Consider the following 18,922-nt stretch of genomic DNA (forward strand, 5'->3'; position numbering starts at 1 on the left):
TTGACAGTTCACAAACCAACATGTTTATATTATTTTCATGTTCTTTTATATATATAGTAATATAAAATGCATTTTAGCTATATAAAGCGTTTTGAGTAACTACCATCAACATTTTACTCACTCAACTCAGCTATTGTGAGCTTATGCTCTGAGGGGATACAACGTAGAGTGCGTGATGATATCATCACCGACTGGTCGTTGCAGGAAGTGGCAACCTGGAAGTTGATTTCGGAAAAGGTTAGCTGGGATTTTTCTTTCAACAGCACTTCATTGTAAGTTACCCTATGTTATCTATTTATTTAACTAAATGTTGTGACACAAATATGAACTATTTATCATGGTCTTAGTTCGTATCGCTTCAGAGAGAGTTCAGAAGATTGTTTCCATTTCCAGCTAGCTAACGTTAGACAACTCGATAGTTCGCTAACAGTGTCCAGCTTCATATCGCAAGACGGTCTCACGCTACGATGTACGTTTGTCTGATGGTTGTTAAGAGTCTATGTATTTCGGCTGACAGCGAACGAACTTGAGAAATGTTTAGCTATTAACGGTAGTTGCCCTAGCTAGCTCTGTGTCAACTGACCTGTCAAACAAACCAACCCTGCTCATCTTTAACTGTTGACATGCTCATATGAATGTAATCATTAGTCGATTTGCAAGTAAAACGAGAATTTCTATTCGACAAATTGAGGTAGGACCCTCCCTGTTTCGTATGCTCCCGAAACATTTTGAAACAGAGTCGGCGTAATAAATACGCCACAGGTTTCGCATTCAAGGGGTCATTGACCCATCTACCTGCCTACTGGGAGTAAAACAGTTTGGGAACCCCTGCTCTAACATGTTGGCTTCAGCATTCCCGAACAGTCCAATTACAAGTCAGAATGTTGAATAAACGTAATTTTAACTTACTTTACCTGTTGTCAGCTGTTTTTGTCCTCATGTCGGAGGTAATCTGAGACAAAAATATCAACAGGGAAGTGTTATTAACCCGACTTTCAGTACGCCGGTTTGTATTTCCGGTTTTGTGTTTACAATTCTGAAGTGATTCGCATGCGACAAAACACTTGCACATGGTGTAAACAATGCCCGAGCTTAACAGTACTACAGACCAAACGTTGTCGCATGCAATCAGCTGGTAAATTTCACAAGCACTTTCAGCTGATTGCGAGAGAAAGTGCTTTGGTCACAACTTTCTGTTACATTCGGCTATTGTTTACATATTGTGCATCACGTGCAATGCGTCAAGAGATTGAAAATACGAACCGGCGCCGCAAAAACTCAGGTAAACAATACTTTACTGTGGATATTTTATCTCCACTTCCTACTGTCAAAAGGACCAACAGCACAGACAATAGGTAAGGTAAGTGTCAATATCATTTTATTCAGCATTCTGGTTTGTAGTCTTTTTTTTAGGGCGACTTCTTTCAGACAGAATTTCCTTGGGGTAACCACGGTAACAGTCTGATGTTCATGCATAGGCCTATGTAATGCCAATCTCGTGAAATATACACTGTGTTTGGGCTATAAGTGTAAATTTGACTCTGCAGAGGCAGATGTAGAGGAGCTCTGCAGGATAGAATGGAAACAGTGGCTTGTCAAACCAATAGCCATTTCCCCTTGTTGTTTTGTTTTATTGATGTGTACCCTGACTGTCCTCAATACCTAACACTGCTGTATCCTTAGTAAACTGCTAATGCCCCCGTTCTGTCTAACGGCCCTGCTACGCTGCAGCCATCGGGAGTCCGGCATTGCCACCAGCCATTGAGGGAATGCTTCCTTTGAATCAATGACAGCTGCTATACTGCTTGCGTTGCGCCGAGGTTTAATTCTCGATGGCTGACGCCTGTTCTTGTGAATTGAAATAATGAGAAATAAAGTTGAATTTGGTGGGTTACTATGTAGCAGATAGAACGTCACATTGATGGCAACGCGTGTAGTGTAGCTGAAGTGTTACTGTTTGTGTGTGCTCTCCAAGCTGTATGATTTGCTATTCATGGAAATGACAACAATAGAAGTATGTTGAGAATGTAAAATTATCATTATGAAAATGTTTGCTTGCATCAGAGCGTAGTTAGGCTGAGCCCACACTGTAGAGCTGTTTGTCTTTCATTATGGCCAGTTACTGCATGATTACACCCCAGATAGAGCCTGACACGAATCGCCTGCCCTGAGGCACTGTCCCGGCCTCTGCACAGCCTCCAACCCTGATTGGCATGGTTTTAGTGATTGACATTTGGTAGATGATCCTGCTGCGCTGATACAGCAGCATATTTCTGTGTTCTCAATCATCCATAATTGGTAGCTAGAAGGTCAGTGTTTTGAAACTATAGCATACAGAGCCTAGCGCTAACATAACAATGATGTCTTTAGTCTCCTTGGATCAATTCTGAACTGCTTTAACAGGCTTCTGATCTAAATGAGACTTGGCAGAAGCCTACATTTATGTAAGTTACTGGTAAGCTTGTTTTCTATTTGTAAGATTTTAAGCTTAGATATCATCAAAATGATGTAGGTCTAAGTGTGTCAGATAGGCAAGTAGCTGCCTTAATGTATCAGAGCGCCACATTTTTCATGTTGGATCAGTGTTGAGGGGTCTTCTTATTGGTAGAGGAACATTACCCCTGCTGTGTTACCCTCAGAAATGAAAGGTCAAAGCATAGACCCTTGTTGCTGTGTGTGTGTGTGTGTGTGTGTGTGTGTGTGTGTGTGTGTGTGTGTCCTTGCGTATTGTACACTGTGTGCTGTTTCAGCTGGAGAATTGGGGAGAGGGAGAGAGACTGCACAGGCAGCTCTTTCCCTTGCTGGTCGATAGCTTAAGGTATCACAAAGTTAATGAGACTCAAGCCATGTCCTGTTATCACACCTAGGAATACAGTATGTTTAACGTCAACTGGAAAAATGAAGACTAACAGTAATATAGGTATGGTATTCTTGTGGTTCCCCTTTCAGCTTTATTAAAGGATCTGCATTATTGCGTTGTGTGGGTGGGTGTGCAGGCCTCTCAGTTAATGTATTATTTTTAATTATTTTTTAAAAATTCCCCCAAAATGTAAAACCTTTCTTAATAATTACTGAATATTTTCTACAACTTTACGCTGTGTGTGTATCATTCTGTGGTTGACACCACTGATATTACATTTTTGGCTGATACCGATATCCAATATTTTCCTTGCCAAAAAAAAGCTATACCGATAACCGATATTTAACATTTTAGCGGCCTTTTAAGTATTCTAGTACAGTTAAATAATTAACACACACATGGACGCAGCGGTCTAAGGCACTGCATCTCAGTGCAAGAGGCATCACTACAGTCCCTGGTTCGAATCCAGGCTTTATCGCATCCAGCCGTGATTAGGAGTCCCATAGGGCGGCGCACAATTGGCCCAGCATCGTCCGCGCTGTCATTGTAAATAAGAATTTGTTCTTAACTGACTTGCCTAGTTAAATAAAGGTTACACACACACACACACACACACCACAATGACCAAAAGGTTATTTTGTTGGCATTTACGTATGTCACCATTACCAGTAAAACATAATGAAAACCTATTTCTTTCACTTACTTGCTGTGCTGTTTCGTTGTTCATTTGTTCAGTCGTTTCAATCTCAACCAGGATTATTATGGAATGCCGTTTGGGTCTTTGCGTATCAAATAACACTATTTGACGTGCCAAATAAGCTTGTTGATCAATCAGGATCTGAATATGACTGCAAGTCAAATAATAATTTAACGCGTTCATACATTTTTTACGTAGTTGTTACTAGAGGTCGGCCGATTATGATTTTTCAACACCGATACCGATTAATCGGACGATTTTTATTTATTTATTTATTTGTAATAATGACAATTACAACAATACTGAATGAACACTTATTTTAACTTAATATAATACATCAATAAAATCAATTTAGCCTCAAATAAATAATGAAACATTTTCAATTTGGTTTAAATAAAGGCAAAAACAAAGTGTTGGAGAAGAAAGTAAAAGTGCACTATGTGCCATGTAAGAAAGCTAACGTTTAAGTTCCTTGCTCAGAACATGAGAACATATGAAAGCTGGTGGTTCCTTTTGCTTACGAGCCTGCTGCTGCCTACCACCGCTCAGTCAGACTGCTCTATCAAATCATAGACCTTAATTATAATATAATAAACACACAGAAATACGAACATTAGGTCATTAATATGGTCGAATCCGGAAACTATCATCTCGAAAACAAAATGTTTTTCCTTTCAGTGAAATACGGAACCGTTCCGTATTTTATCTAACGGGTGGCATCCCTAAGTCTAAATATTCCTGTTACATTGCACAAACTTCAATGTTATGTCATAATTACGTAAAATTCTGGCAAATTAGTTCGCAACGAGCCAGGCGGCCCAAACTGTTGCATATACCCTGACTCTGCGTACAATGAACGCAAGAGAAGTGACACAATTTCACCTGGTTAATATTGCCTGCTAACCTGGATTTCTTTTAGCTAAATATGCAGGTTTAAAAATATATACTTCTGTGTATTGATTTTAAGAAAGGCTCTGATGTTTATGGTTAGGTACAGTTGTGCAACGATTGTGCTTTTTTCGCAAATGCGCTTTTGTTAAATCATCCCCCGTTTGGCGAAGTCGGCTGTTTTTGTTAGGAAGAAATAGTCTTCACAGTTCGCAACGAGCCAGGCGGCCCAAACTGCTGCATATACCCTGACTCTGTTGCAAGAGAAGTGACACATTTTCCCTAGTTAAAAGAAATTAATGTTAGCAGGCAATATTAACTAAATATGCAGGTTTAAAAATATATACTTGTGTATTGATTTTAAGAAAGGCATTGATGTTTATGGTTAGGTACACGTTGCTCCAACGTGTACCTAAGTGATTATATGCAATGCAGGACATGCTAGATAAACTAGTAATATCATCAACCATGTGTAGTTAGCTAGTGATTATGATTGATTGATTGTTTTTTTATAAGATAAGTTTAATGCTAGCTAGCAACTTACCTTGGCTTCTTACTGCATTCGCGTAACAGGCAGGCTCCTTGTGGAGTGCAATGTAAAGCAGGTGGTTAGAGCATTGGACTAGTTAACCGTAAGGTTGCAAGATTGAATCACCGAGCTGACAAGGTAAAAATCTGTCGTTCTGCCCCTGAACAAGGCAGTAAACCCACCGTTCCTAGGCCATCATTGAAAATAAGAATGTGTTCTTAATTGACTTGCCTAGTTAAATAAAGGTGTAAAAAAAAAACTGCGTCCAAAAATACCGATTTCCGGTTGTTATGAAAACTTGAAATCGGCCCTAATTAATCGGCCATTCCGATTAGTCGATCGACCTCTAGTTACACATTGATTACAGTATCACTCGTATTTCATATGTCACAACGATTCATCGATACGTATGCTATGATGCTGGTAAAGTTGTCTCGTGCACCTACAGTGCTGGTCATAAACAAAGCTAGATAGCTCATGGATGCAAACAATGTTCTTCTCTAAAAACATAGCAAAACGTCATAATCTGTTTCAGTAGCTATAGTTAGCTAGCTAACTATATAGCTAGGTGTCATCATGTAAAATAGCCCTAATTTATAAGACAGTTCTTATTTGATTAATGGTGGTCTGACCCATCTATGTGAAGCTAGCCACAGTAAGGATTAGCCACAATAGTGGACTTTGCAGTTAGCCTTCAAAATAAAAGTATGGCACAATCCTAATACAAATAGTAACTTGCATCACTGTCAATGTCATACTTTTATTTTGAAGGCAAACCGCAAATTCCACTATTGTGCCTAATCCTTATTGTGGCTAGCTTCACAACACATAACCCGCTCTGGTCGAGCCTCACTAGCCAGATGAAGCTAGCTGGCTGCTTATAACGTTAGCTTTGGGCAACAGGGTTAAGTAGCTGGCTAGCTATTTATTTTCATGATCTGAAGTTCAATTTCAATAGGCGAACAACAAGTGGCAACCTAGCTAGTACTTACTCACAATGATTCCTAAATCATTGTTAAGAATAATGAAAATGACTGCAGTTTCTATTGGTCATGGTTTTCAGGCTGGTTGTATTGGTGCTAGCTAGGTACCAAGCTAAAGCTAGCTACCCCAGAAGTTGCAGTCGAACAAATGTATGCTTTATTACCAACGCGATATTGTAAACGCATCGTTCGTGGGCGGTGTTTGCTTGTTTGCAGACTTTTTTTGTAGAAGCTTTGACAGTGCAACTGTATCTTTTTTGACATGCAAAACCCCAAACGGCGTTCTATAGTATCTATGTAGTGAAGCAAATAGCAGTGACGGTATTACTGTCTAACATCTGAAAAATAGTGCACTTGGTAGTGTGTACCGGTGCTCGACCAGTCGGCGAAAGCCAACATCACCTATGACAGAGAACGGTTGATTGTCAAGGGCAATGAATTCCATTATCTTGGCTTTAATAATATGCATATCCTAGCTTCTGAGTTGGTGTAGGAGGCAGTTAAAAATGGGCACATATTTTTTTCAAAATTCTCAATACTGCCCCCGTGGCCCGTAGAGGTTTGGATTTCGCCTTTGCGATGTTTCGCTGAAATTTTCGTACTCTTTCAAATGCTCGACTTGTTGACTGCTCGATCCACACAGCAGACATTGTGGGCTAGGTTAGGAATGCTGTGTTGCCCGCGTAGCACCAAATTTTACGTGGCGTCATTACGTTCTGTACCTTCGTTATATAGGTATGCACTGTAGCGTTGACATTTGTTTTTAACATCAGTGTTAAACTTGACATCGGGCCGATACCGATGTTGGCATTTTTAGCTAATATCGGCCGATTCCGATATGTTCACCGATATATCGTGCATCCCTAGTTGACACATTGCATGTCACAGGAAATCAGTGCTAAGCTGTCTCTGTCTCTCTGTGGTTGGAGCCTTTAGGACCTCTGTACCTCACCCTCCTCCCTGGGGAGAACACAGGGACGTTTCCTGCCCCCTCACAGGGCTCTAATTGGAAATGTTGGGTGGGCCGGACAGCCCCTGCTTGTTTGTTTTGGTGGAATGCTCGACAGCGGGTTATATTTTTGTGGCATTTTCTCAGCAGTGGTTGCTGCTTTAGGATTAAGCCAGGGTTGGTTGAAGCAGAGCGGTTACAGCAGGTGTGGGAGGCTTGATGGGGGGCAATGTTTTTGGAGTGGCACTTCTCTCTCACCCCTGTTGTCCCTCCTCTCTCTCCACTCTCCCCCACCTGCTGGCCGGCCCCTATCATACAGTCTTTTTGAGTAGTTACGCTGACTGTGAGTGAAGGGTTATGTTTTTGGAGTCAGTGGCACTTCTGTCTCACCTCTGTCATTCCTTTTCTCCCCCCTCTTCCCCACCTGGCTAGTAGCCACTCTTTCCCCTCTCTCAGTCCCCCCTGCTGACAGGCTTGTTTGTTGGCCATTGGTTTTCACAGTCCTTGAGTCAGTTCCCTGACCCAGTCAGACTACAGGGTAGTCCAGGACAGACCACACTGGATTCTGGGAGAGGAGGGATGGGTGATAACACAGTAATAACCATTTAAAAACCTTTAATAAAACAGTAATGACTAGAGGTTGACCGATTAATCGGAATGGCCGATTAATTAGGGCCGATTTCAAGTTTTCATAATTTTTGGACACCGATGTGGCCGATTTAATTTTTTTATTTTATTTAAAAATAAATAAATAAATAAAATAAATAAATACAAATAAATAAATAATAATATTTAAGATTAAAAAAAAAAATGCAAAAAAAAATAAATAATAATATATATATATATATATATATTTTATTTAATAAAAAATAGAAAAAGTTATATTTTAACACCTTTTGTATAACTAGGCAAGTCGGTTAAGAACACATTCTTATTTTCAATGACGGCCTAGGAACGGTGGGTTAACTGCCTTGTTCAGGGGCAGAACGACAGATTTTTACCTTGTTAGTCCAACGCTCTAACCACCTGCCTTACATTGCACTCCACGAGGAGCCTGCGTGGCAGGCTGACTACCTGTTATGCGAGGGCAGCAGGAAGCCAAGGTAAGTTGCTAGCTAGCATTAAACTTATAAAAAACAATCAATCTTCACATAATCACTAGTTAACTACACATGGTTGATGATATTACTAGTTTATCTAGCGTGTCCTGCGTTGCATATAATCGATGCGGTGCCCGTTAATTTCTCATCGAATCACAGCCTACTTCGCCAAACGGGTGATGATTTAGCACTGTCGTTGCACCTAACCATAAACATCAATACCTTTTTTAAAATCAATACACAAGTATATATTTTTAAATCTGCATATTTAGTTAATATTGCCTGCTAACATGAATTTCTTATAATTAGGGAAATTGTGTCACTTCTCTTGCGTTCCGTGCAAGCAGTCAGGGTATATGCAGCAGTTTGGGCCGCCTGGCTCATTGCGAACTGTGAGAAGTCCATTTATTCCTAACAAAGACGTAATTAATTTGCCAGAATTGTACATAATTATGACATGACATTGAAGGTTGTGCAATGTAAGAGCAATATTTAGACTTAGGGATGCCACCCGTTAGATAAAATACAGAACAGTTCCGTATTTCACAAAGAATAAGCGTTTTGTTTTCGAAATGATAGTTTCCGGATTTGACCATATTAATGACATAAGGCTCGTATTTCTGTGTGTTATTATATTATAATTAAGTTTATGATTTGATATTTGATAGAGCAGTCTGACTGAGCGATGGTAGGCAGCAGCAGGCTCGTAAGCATTCATTCAAACAGCACTTTCGTGTGTCTTTGTTAGGAAGCTGATGTTCTGAAAGAGCTGCAAAATCTGGACCCCTACAAATCAGCCGGGCTAGACAATCTGGACCCTTTCTTTCCAAAATTATCTGCTGAAATTGTTGCAACCCCTATTACTAGCCGGTTCAACCTCTCTTTCGTGTAGTCTGAAATTCCCAAAGATTGGAAAGCAGCTGCGGTCATCCCCCTCTTCAAAGGGGGGGACACTCTTGACCCAAACTGCTACAGACCTATATCTATCCTACCCTGCCTTTTCTAAAGTATTCGAAAGCAAAGTCAACAAACAGATTACCGACCATTTCAAATCCCACCGCACCTTCTCCGCTATGCAATCTGGTTTCAGAGCTGGTCATGGGTGCACCTCAGCCACGCTCAAGGTCCTAAACTATATCTTAACAGCCATCGATAAGAAACAATACTGTGCTGCCGTATTCATTGACCTGGCCAACGCTTTTGACTCTGTCAATCACCTCATCGGCAGACTCAATAGCCTTGGTTTCTCAAATGATTGCCTCGCCTGGTTCACCAACCACTTATCTGATAGAGTTCAGTGTGTCAAATCGGAGGGCCTGTTGTCCGGACCTCTGGCAGTCTCTATGGGGGTGCCACAGGGTTCAATTCTTGGGCCGACTCTTCTCTGTATACGTCAATGATGTCGCTCTTGCTGCTGGTGAGTCTCTGATCCACCTCTACGCAGACGACACCATTCTGTATACTTCTGGCCCTTCTTTGGACACTGTGTTAACAAACCTCCAGACGAGCTTCAATGCCATACAACTCTCCTTCCGTGGCCTCCAACTGCTCTTAAATAGAAGTAAAACTAAATGCATGCTCTTCAACCGATCGCTGCCTGCACCTGCCCGCCTGTCCAGCATCACTACTCTGGACGGTTCTGACTTAGAATATGTGGACAACTACAAATACCTAGGTGTCTGGTTAAACTGTAAACTCGACTTCCAGACTCATATCAAACATCTCCAATCCAAAGTTAAATCTAGAATTGGCTTCCTATTTCACAACAAAGCATCTTTCACTCATGCTGCCAAACATACCCTCGTAAAACTGGCCATCCTACCGATCCTCGACTTCAGCGATGTCATTTACAAAATAGCCTCCAATACCCTACTCAATAAATTGGATGCAGTCTATCACAGTGCCATCCGTTTTGTCACCAAAGCCCCATATACTACCCACCACTGTGACCTGTACACTCTCGTTGGCTGGCCTTCGCTTCATACTCGTCGCCAAACCCACTGGCTCCAGGTCATCTACCAGACCCTGGTAGGTAAAGTTCCCCCTTATCTCAGCTCGCCGGTCACCATAGCAGCACCCACCTGTTGCACGCGCTCCAGCAGGTATATCTCTCTGGTCACCCCCAAAGCCAATTCCTCCTTCGGCCGCCTCTCCTTCCAGTTCTCTGCTGCCAATGACTGGAATGAACTACAAAAATTCTCTAAAACTGGAAACACTTATCTCCCTCACTAGCTTTAAGCACCAGCTGTCAGAGCAGCTCACAGATTACTGCACCTGTACATAGCCCATCTATAATTTAGCCCAAACAACTACCGCTTCCCCTACTGTATTTATTTCTTTATTTTGCTCCTTTGCACCCCATTATTTGTATTTCTACTTTGCACTTTCTTCCACTGAAAATATACCATTCCAGTGTTTTACTTGCTATATTGTATTTACTTTGCCACCATGGCCTTTTTTGCCTTTACCTCCCTTATCTCACCTCATTTGCTAACTTTGTATATAGACGTATTTTTCTACTATATTATTGACTGTATGTTTGTTTTACTCCATGTGTAACTCTGTGTTGTTGTATGTGTCAAACTGCTTTGCTTTATCTTGGCCAGGTCGCAATTGTAAATGAGAACTTGTTCTCAACTTGCCTACCTGGTTAAATAAAGGTGAAATATAAATAAAATAAATAAAAAATTGAAGAAATGGTCTTCAAACAGTTCGCAACGAGCCAGGCAGCTCAAACTGCTGCATATTCCCTGACTCTGCTTGCACAGAACGCAAGAGAAGTGACACAATTTCCCTAGTTAAAAGTAATTCATGTTAGCAGGCAATATTAACTAAATATTCAGGTTTAAAAATATATACTTGTGTATTGATTTTAGGAAAGGCATTGATGTTTATGGTTAGGTACACATTGGAGCAACGATAGTGCTTTTTTCGCAAATGCACTTGTTAAATCATCACCCGTTTGGCGAAGTAGGCTGTGATTCGATGATAAATTAACAGGCACCGCATCGATTATATGCAACACAGGACAAGCTATATAACTACACATGGTTGATGATATTACTAGTTGAACTAGTGATTATGTTAAGATTGATTGTTTTTTAGAAGATAAGTTTAATGCTAGCTAGCAACTTATCTTGGCATCTTGCTGCACTCGCGTAACAGGTAGTCAGCCAGTCACACAGTCTCCTCGTGGAGCGCAATGTAATCGGCCATAATCGGTGTCCAAAAATGCCGATTACCGAATGTTATGAAAACTTGAAATCGGCCCTAATTAATCGCCCATTCCGATCAATTGGTTGACCTCTTGTAGCCATTTGATTCGGTGTTCAGGAGTCTTATGGCTTGGGGGTAGAAGCTGTTTAGAAGCCTCTTGGACCTAGACTTGGCGCTCCGGTACCGCGCGGTAGCACAGAGAACAGTCTATGACTAGGATGGCTGGAGTCTTTGACAATTTTTATGGCCTTCCACTGACACTGCCTGGTATAGAGGTCCTGGATGGCAGGGAGCTTGGCTCTAGTGATGCACTAGGCCGTTCGCCCTACCCTCTGTAGTGCCTTGCGGTCGGAGGCCGAGCAGTTGCCATACCAGGCAGTGATGCAACCAGTCAGGATGCTCTCGATGGTGCAGCTGTAGAACCTTTTGAGGGTCTGAGGACCCATGCCAAATCTTTTCAGTCTCCTGAGGGGGAATAGGTTTTGTCGTGCCCTCTTCACGACTGTCTTGGTGTGTTTGGACCATGGTAGTTTGTTGGTGATATGGACACCAAGGAACTTGAAGCTCTCAACCTGCTCCACTGCAGCCCTGTTGATGAGAATGGGGGCGTGCTCGGTCCTCTTGTGTCATCGGCAAACTTAATGATAATGATAGTAATGAACGACTTGGAAGGTGTGTTCCAAAACACGTGCTAGCGGAGTGGAAATGACCTTTCACGGAGTTGTATTATTTTCCAGAGAACGCATAGAGCCCCGAGTTGATTATTCTTTTTATACCATGGCTATAATTTAACACATTTGCCACTAGAATGTGTTCATTTGCCGGTAGAACTGTTTACTATAGCTACAGTAGTTGCCGTGGTAACCAAACAAACAGACTTGCTAGTTTAGCTAACCAAACCATCAGTCCTAGCTTGCTATTATACAAATCAAATTCAACAATATCAATAATGTTTTCAATTCGACTTTTGCTTTCAAAAGCAGCTCAAACAAAACATGTAAGAATGAACTATAGCCATTGAATTGTACTGTGCCGATTTACTGTGCATTATTGGGAAATAACGCACGCTCTAGAATGCCCTTCAAGCCAATCAGAAACAGTGTTCATCAATGCCATGGTACAACTCTGTAACCACCCTGTAATAACCCTGTAATAACATGATACACTAGCAGAAGGAACCACTCAATTCACTGTTTGTTTGCAATTTAGGCTAAAGGAGCTGTTTTGGTATTGTACATTTTAATAGGTCTAGTCTGTGGTTTACTGTGAGGAACATTGTTTCTCACGCTCATTGTGATGATCCATGTTTTTGTATGTAAACAAAGTTACTGTACTTATGACACGGCATTACCAAGGTTTAAACCCTGTCTCCCCGTAGCATCTCATTATGTAGCTTTCTGTCTCCACATCTTAAACCCTCTGCAAACATCAGCCTGCATTCATACGCCCACATTTCACTGTTCTGTTTATTTATCCAGGATTCTGAGAGGAGAAATTGGTGCCTATGCTTAAGTTAGATCTTAAAAATATAATTTCAGACCAACAAACAGACAAACAGAGCCAGCCAAAGGATAACAAACGGGAGAGGAGACAGAGGGGATGGAGAGAGCCAAACCCAGACGCCTAATGGCTCTGGTCTAGTCCTCTCCTGGACCCTCTTACTATCCTGTGTTGGGATTGGCTGAGAAGTGCTGACTCATTGTGGAAGGCTTGACTGGCCAACAGATTCGATAACAAAAAATGTCTGTCTGCCCAAAAACATAAATGGCACTGCAATGGCAACATATTACGTGTCAGATTATTTGGTTGTTTGTTTTACGCAATAGTGCTGATTTGAAGTTGTCTATTTGTAATCGATTCCTGCCTTATCAAAATGTAACGTTTGATTCAAAATAAAACTAGCCTATGTATGAGCCTTGTTGTCAGTCTTCTGAAACTTATTTGATCCCATTACTTTTCCTTTAATGCACACATCAGAGAGTGTAGCCTAACTGATGCTGTCTGTGAAATACTTGGCAGTGTTCTATCTCTCCCCTGCCAGCCTGCCACTGAGGGCCAGTTCAAAGCAATCTGTATGAGTTCTGGTGTGAGTTTTGAGTGAGGAATGGTTTCTTAAATCGCTGGCCTGTCAGATCAGAGCCGGTCATACCAGGGCCATGATGTTTGGCCAGCTCTGTGCATTCAGACTGAGGGGAATCTTTGATGGAATCTGGTGTTTGTGTAATGTTGGGGGGCTGAGGAGAGTGTTAGTATGGGGTACTGGGGAGGCTTAGTGGTAGCAGCGCTGATGGGGAGGCAGGCAGGGGTGGCGGTGTGGTGGGCAGGCATGGCGGTGTGGGGGGCAGACGGAGATGTCTGAAAGGGTTCCTTTGTGCCCCTAGTCCAGACCATCACACAGAACATACACCTAACTCCCTCTCACCTGTCAATCAGTCCTACATGGGGATATGAGAAACAGTGCAGTACATAGAGCTGAGACCAGAGCGAAGTGGACCATTACACTACATACTAACTGTCTAATTCAGAATAGGCAGGCCAGTTGTGTGTAACATGAGCTAACATCAGGATTTCCTTAACAAGCTCAGTTTGTAAACCCATTGCTGTCTCCAGTAGGGATATCCCCCCTGACAACCAAGGGGACATCTCTCTGACCACCCTCTCTACCCCCCAGGTCCTTCTCACAGTGACTCAGTCCTTCTGTAGCAGTAGAGAGATGAGGAGGGACGAAAGGGACGCATGCTGGAAGTAGTAAGTAAGTCAAAGTTTAGGAATAAGATGACTTAAATAAACCACTTAAGGCCTATGTTTGGGAGCAGTAAGTGAAATCCCCCCCCCCTGTCAAGCCGCTGCTATCCCCCTCTCGGCCCTCCGCTCTCCCCAGAACCTTTCCTCCTGTCCAGTTCATTAACCTAAGCAGCAGGGGAAAATCAACCAAACCAGACAAGCTCTCAGAGGGGGACAATATGACAGACTGATCAACACTCACACTGCCTGGGAAGTGTGTGTGTGGGCGTGCTGTGTGTGCTTAAATGCTGGCTTGTGTGTGTGTTTGTTAGTGCACGCATCCTAGGTTGTGTTAAATATGTATCTATCACAATACTCTTATTTGCTCTCCTTAGCGTCTTTCTAAAACAGAACAGTGTCCTGGCATCGTGTGTGGGGGGTATATTATTTGAAGTGTGCAAATGTCCTAGGGCATAGTCCTATATGGTTTTCATCTGTTCTTAAATATTTTTACATTTTACATTTTAGTCATTTAGCAGACGCTCTTATCCAGAGCGACTTACAGTAGTGAATGCATACATTTCATAAATTTTTTTGTCCCCCAGTATGGAATATACAGTATAAATAAATATACAGTATAAATACTTCCTATGAAAAAAGTTGTTTCTCATATTCAGACCATACAACGGCTGTGACACAAATGGCACCCTACTCACTATTGACTCGTGCACTACCATAGGGCTCTGGTCAATAGTAGTCCACAATATTAGGAATATGGTGCCATTTGGGACGCAACTTGGGCCACATGCAGTCTTCCCTAACCAGAGAGCTCCTTTCTCCCTGGGCTTGTTAGCTCTGTTTCTGTTGCTTATCAAGACCTAGTAGGCTCTAGTGTGACAGAGCTACCAAATAGAGGGGCAGTCACTCTGTTTATAAGTCCCTTTCCAAGTAAAACAAACCTGCCATTTTAGCCCAATTAGAACAACTGCACTGAGGGAGAGAGAGCGAAACGTAGACTGGGAGGTGTTGCCTAGGGCGGCAGGTAGCCTAGCGGTTAAAAGCATTGGGCCAGTAACTGAAAGGTTGCTGGTTCAAATCCCTGAGCCGACTAGATGAAAAATCTTTCTTTGTGGATTAGAGCATCTGCAATATCACTTAAATGTAAACAATGTCAATTTATAGAGAGACGATGCTTCTGGATCCGTAATGTGGCCAATGAATAGGAATATGTTTGATCATTAAGTGATGATCCCCTAGAAGCCGGTGTTTGGAGGATATTGGGCACGGGTGTTGATTATCACTTAATTATCAAACATCTTCTTACTCATTGGCCACATTATGGATGTTTTACCAACATATTCAACTATAGATTAACATATTTTCATTAACTTTATTTTGATGAATTTATTCATACTATTTCATCCTTCCACAAGATATAGCCCCGGCACAAATCTAAGGTTGCTACCCAAGCCGGCTCGTTCGTTTTGTCGGTTCTATATCTATAAACGCGACCCAGTCGTTCATTCTAAATGTTCTATTGCCATACTACTGGCTGGCAACGTTCTTATGCTTTGCTTTCTAGCTAGCCAACTACAGCTAACTTACAGTCACATCAAACAGTGCAGACAGAATAACAACAAAGGAGCTGCATTTGCATTTGTTTAAGCTGTTTTCTAGTGACATTTTATTTGGATACATCCATAAATGAGCTAATGATGCGTGATTTCACCTGGCATATAAAATGGGCTCTTTCATCAGGACACTGTTGTTCAGAGGAGCTAGCCAGCAACACAGCTAACACGGTCACTTCAAACTGAAGTGGGAAAGACTGCAAACTAGCATTTAGTTTCCTTTGATGTGTTTTCTATTGACATTTCTTTGTATATGTCCATAAAAATGATGCTGATTCATGATTTTGACTGGCTGAGAAACGCTGCCTGCCTGTCTGTCTCATCCCGACTCCCGACCCCAACACGTTCATTACTATGAGACAGCTGGAGATTGTTTCAGTATTGAAATTCAATGTTGCAAATGTCAGAGAGACAGATGGCAAGGTTTATACAAATCTCCGTTATTGAAAACCAAATGCTAGTCTAAAAGAAATGGGAGATAATCTCTAGATGCTTTTTACATTAGAGATCAAGTTTATAAATTGTCTGGCTGGGCTGCTGAGACAGTGGATTGCGCAGTGAGATGGAACCGAGTAAATGGGCATTTCAACGTAAACTTGTGGAATAGACATCGGTTGGAATGCGTTTTTAACGAATCAGCTTCCAGGATTAGACCCACCCGTTGTATAAACACAGGATAAACAACAAGAATGGTGAGAAGAAACCGGCAGAGAGAACATGAGAGAGCAGGCCTTAACTGCCTTTTTATATGACTTTAATTGTTATTAATGTACTGTGTGCAGTGTCTAGCCTACCTTTTGGTTTTCAGGTAGGCTTTCCAAAGAGGGTCCTTTAGTGCCCCCTAGAGGATGTTTGTGGAACTAATAAACAAACACTGCTGTAAAACAATCTACAGTGCAGTCATGCAAATACTGTTGCTTAGCTTACCTGTTTTTTTCCCCACATTTTTTCAGTAACAGTATGACTCATGGCAATGAACAATAACCTACTGAAACCTGAATAGGCATTCCTATTCTGGAGTTCATTTTGATACAGCTTAGTTTTGTTTCTGCTCCTGTCATATCTAAGAGCTTGGTCAATATAATGGACGTAGTCCTACATAAAATGTTTATTCGAAATGTAACATCTATGCCTCAATTGTCACTGACAGGGTTGTTCCACTAGCTTGTGACGTATGGCTCGTGCAAGAGCCTCCTTGCTCTGTCTGTGTGTGTGTGTTACAGAGTGGAGGGGTCTGGGCACTGTTCCCGTGTCCATGCATGGCCCCCAGAGTAAAGTAAACACAGCGCACTTTTCTCATCCCAGCCGTCAGCAGGCTCTCCCCAGGCCCGAGCCAGAGACCACACAGCCAGACCACACACACACACACACACTGCCCAGACCCCTCCACTCCGCAGCACAGATCTCTCCACACACTCTCTCACATACACACAGACCACACAGCGCCAGCTCTGGCCCCTCGCATGCAACCGAGCAGAGCTGTCATTCTGCCTAGCCTGTGTGTGTGTGTGTGTGTGTGTGTGTGTGTGTGTGTGTGTGTGTGTGTGTGTACACAAGATGGGGATAGAAACACTCCTGTTGAGGAAACACAACAGTTGTAGACATTCTGTGCAGAAGAAGACAGACTAACCCCTATATTCCCCACTGCCCACTGCCCCCTCCACTCAAACTCCCCTTCTAAAGATATGGGCTTGATGAACGACAGACGAGGCGCTTGTTTAAGGCCTGTTAGCCTCTTATCTTCTCCATGTCAGATCCCCTGCCCCTAGATTTCCTCTGACAAGCACACTGCAGCGGAGGTTAGGTTAGGCTGCATGAGTTAGGCCTACATCCCTTTTGAGTTATCAGACCCCCATCTCTTTAGGGTGTGTGTGTGTGTGTGTGTGTGTGTGTGTGTGTGTGTGTGTGTGTGTGTGTGTGTGTGTGTGTGTGTGTGTGTGTGTGTGTGTGTGTGTGTGTGTGTGTGTGTAAACTCAGATTATAGCCTAGTAGAATTGCTGTTCTATCATTCTGTGTGTGTAGCTAGCTAGGTGCCACTCTCTGGAGTGGTTGGATGTGTGCTTTTGTGAATGTGCTGAATAATTTTGAAGGATTTTTTTTTTTTTTATTGTTTTTTTTAACATGTATCTTTTGTAAACTTAGCCTTATTAAACTTGTTGAGTTTATCAAAAAATATTCAACAAGTGTAGGCTAAATGTACACTCTGAGATGATGTTGCCACAGATTTGCTGCATCACCGTTGGTTGCCTTGTTGCTGCTGCGTTCCGTGTGAGCTCCTGCCTTGTTTGTAGAGAACGTGTTTTGGCTTTAGTGTTAGAATGCAAAGTGGTTACAGAGAGGCAAGGTTGTTCAACCTCAACCAGACCTGGCACCTATTTATTAACACACATCTGTGATGAAAAATGTCTTGGACACCACTTGTTCTACAGGCTTTTTAGACCTCCTCAAATATATTTTCCTCCATTTTAATTTATACAATTCTAAACAGTTTCACATTTTATGAAGAAAAAAAATGTACCCGTCTTTTATCTGTTTCTCTTCCACACTGGCATATCATCTCTACGTTGATGATTGGTGTTTGTTCTGTGAGTGACATTGGGGGAAAAAGGTTGTGGGGGGGATTGAGAAGCTCTGTTCTGGTGACTTTTCAAAAGGACATTCTACTCCAAAATGACTGAAAATAAAAGTATGCTGACACCATCTAATAAATCATTTCCAACTCCAGAAATGAGCCCAATAGCACATTGGTAAAATGATTTAAATTATTTTAACATATTGGGCCATGTATATAGCCTATGCATGGTCCATATGAACAGGTAAGCTATTAGCAATAAACATTATAACCTGTTGCCCAACTGATGCCGCAAAGTGCAAATAAATGGGCTGAAGCATCGACCCAATTGGGCTAATCATTAGCCAGATCCCAAATGTGATCTTTTAACTACATATTATCCTATTGATACATTTTATGGGTCAAAAAACATGCACAGTGATTATAATATAGGCCTACCTGTTGGGGTAACTTGGGGTGACTCGTACCCAGCCTGTACTTCTCACAGAAACCATTTCATGTCACAAGTTTTTCCCCCAACACTTTCTCTGGTTGCCACTACTCTTGATCAACAAAAAATATTATCTGTCTCATCACCATTTTTAAGTCACTTCCAAAAAATTATTTTGAGGTAGAGTTGCGTTCTACCCCAAGTTACCCTACAATTGACCGGTGTTACATTCAGCCCCACTCTCCCCTATGCACTCATTGTGAATTTCAGAGCAGTAACATGCTTAACCATGTTTAGCAGTTACACTGGTGGGCACTGAAGGCAATCAATTAATAAAACCTTG

At 41.9% G+C, this 18,922-nt stretch overlaps 1 protein-coding gene across 3 annotated transcripts in view; it reads left to right on the forward strand.

Moving 5' to 3' along the window:
* Positions 1–189: 189 nt before the first annotated feature.
* Positions 190–18,922, forward strand: part of exoc2 (exocyst complex component 2) — a 97,006-nt gene continuing 78,273 nt past the window's right edge. The window contains exons 1-2 of one of the 3 annotated variants that reach the window (XM_029707823.1): positions 190–272; positions 13,894–13,974. The gene's annotated coding sequence lies outside the window, so the exon portion shown is untranslated. The remainder of the gene's footprint in view (positions 273–13,893; positions 13,975–18,922) is intronic. The other 2 variants (XM_029707824.1, XM_029707825.1) reach the window with 2 other exon arrangements.

The sequence above is a fragment of the Salmo trutta genome, chromosome 22 (genome assembly GCF_901001165.1).
Source record: "Salmo trutta chromosome 22, fSalTru1.1, whole genome shotgun sequence".
Classification (NCBI taxonomy): domain Eukaryota; kingdom Metazoa; phylum Chordata; class Actinopteri; order Salmoniformes; family Salmonidae; genus Salmo; species Salmo trutta.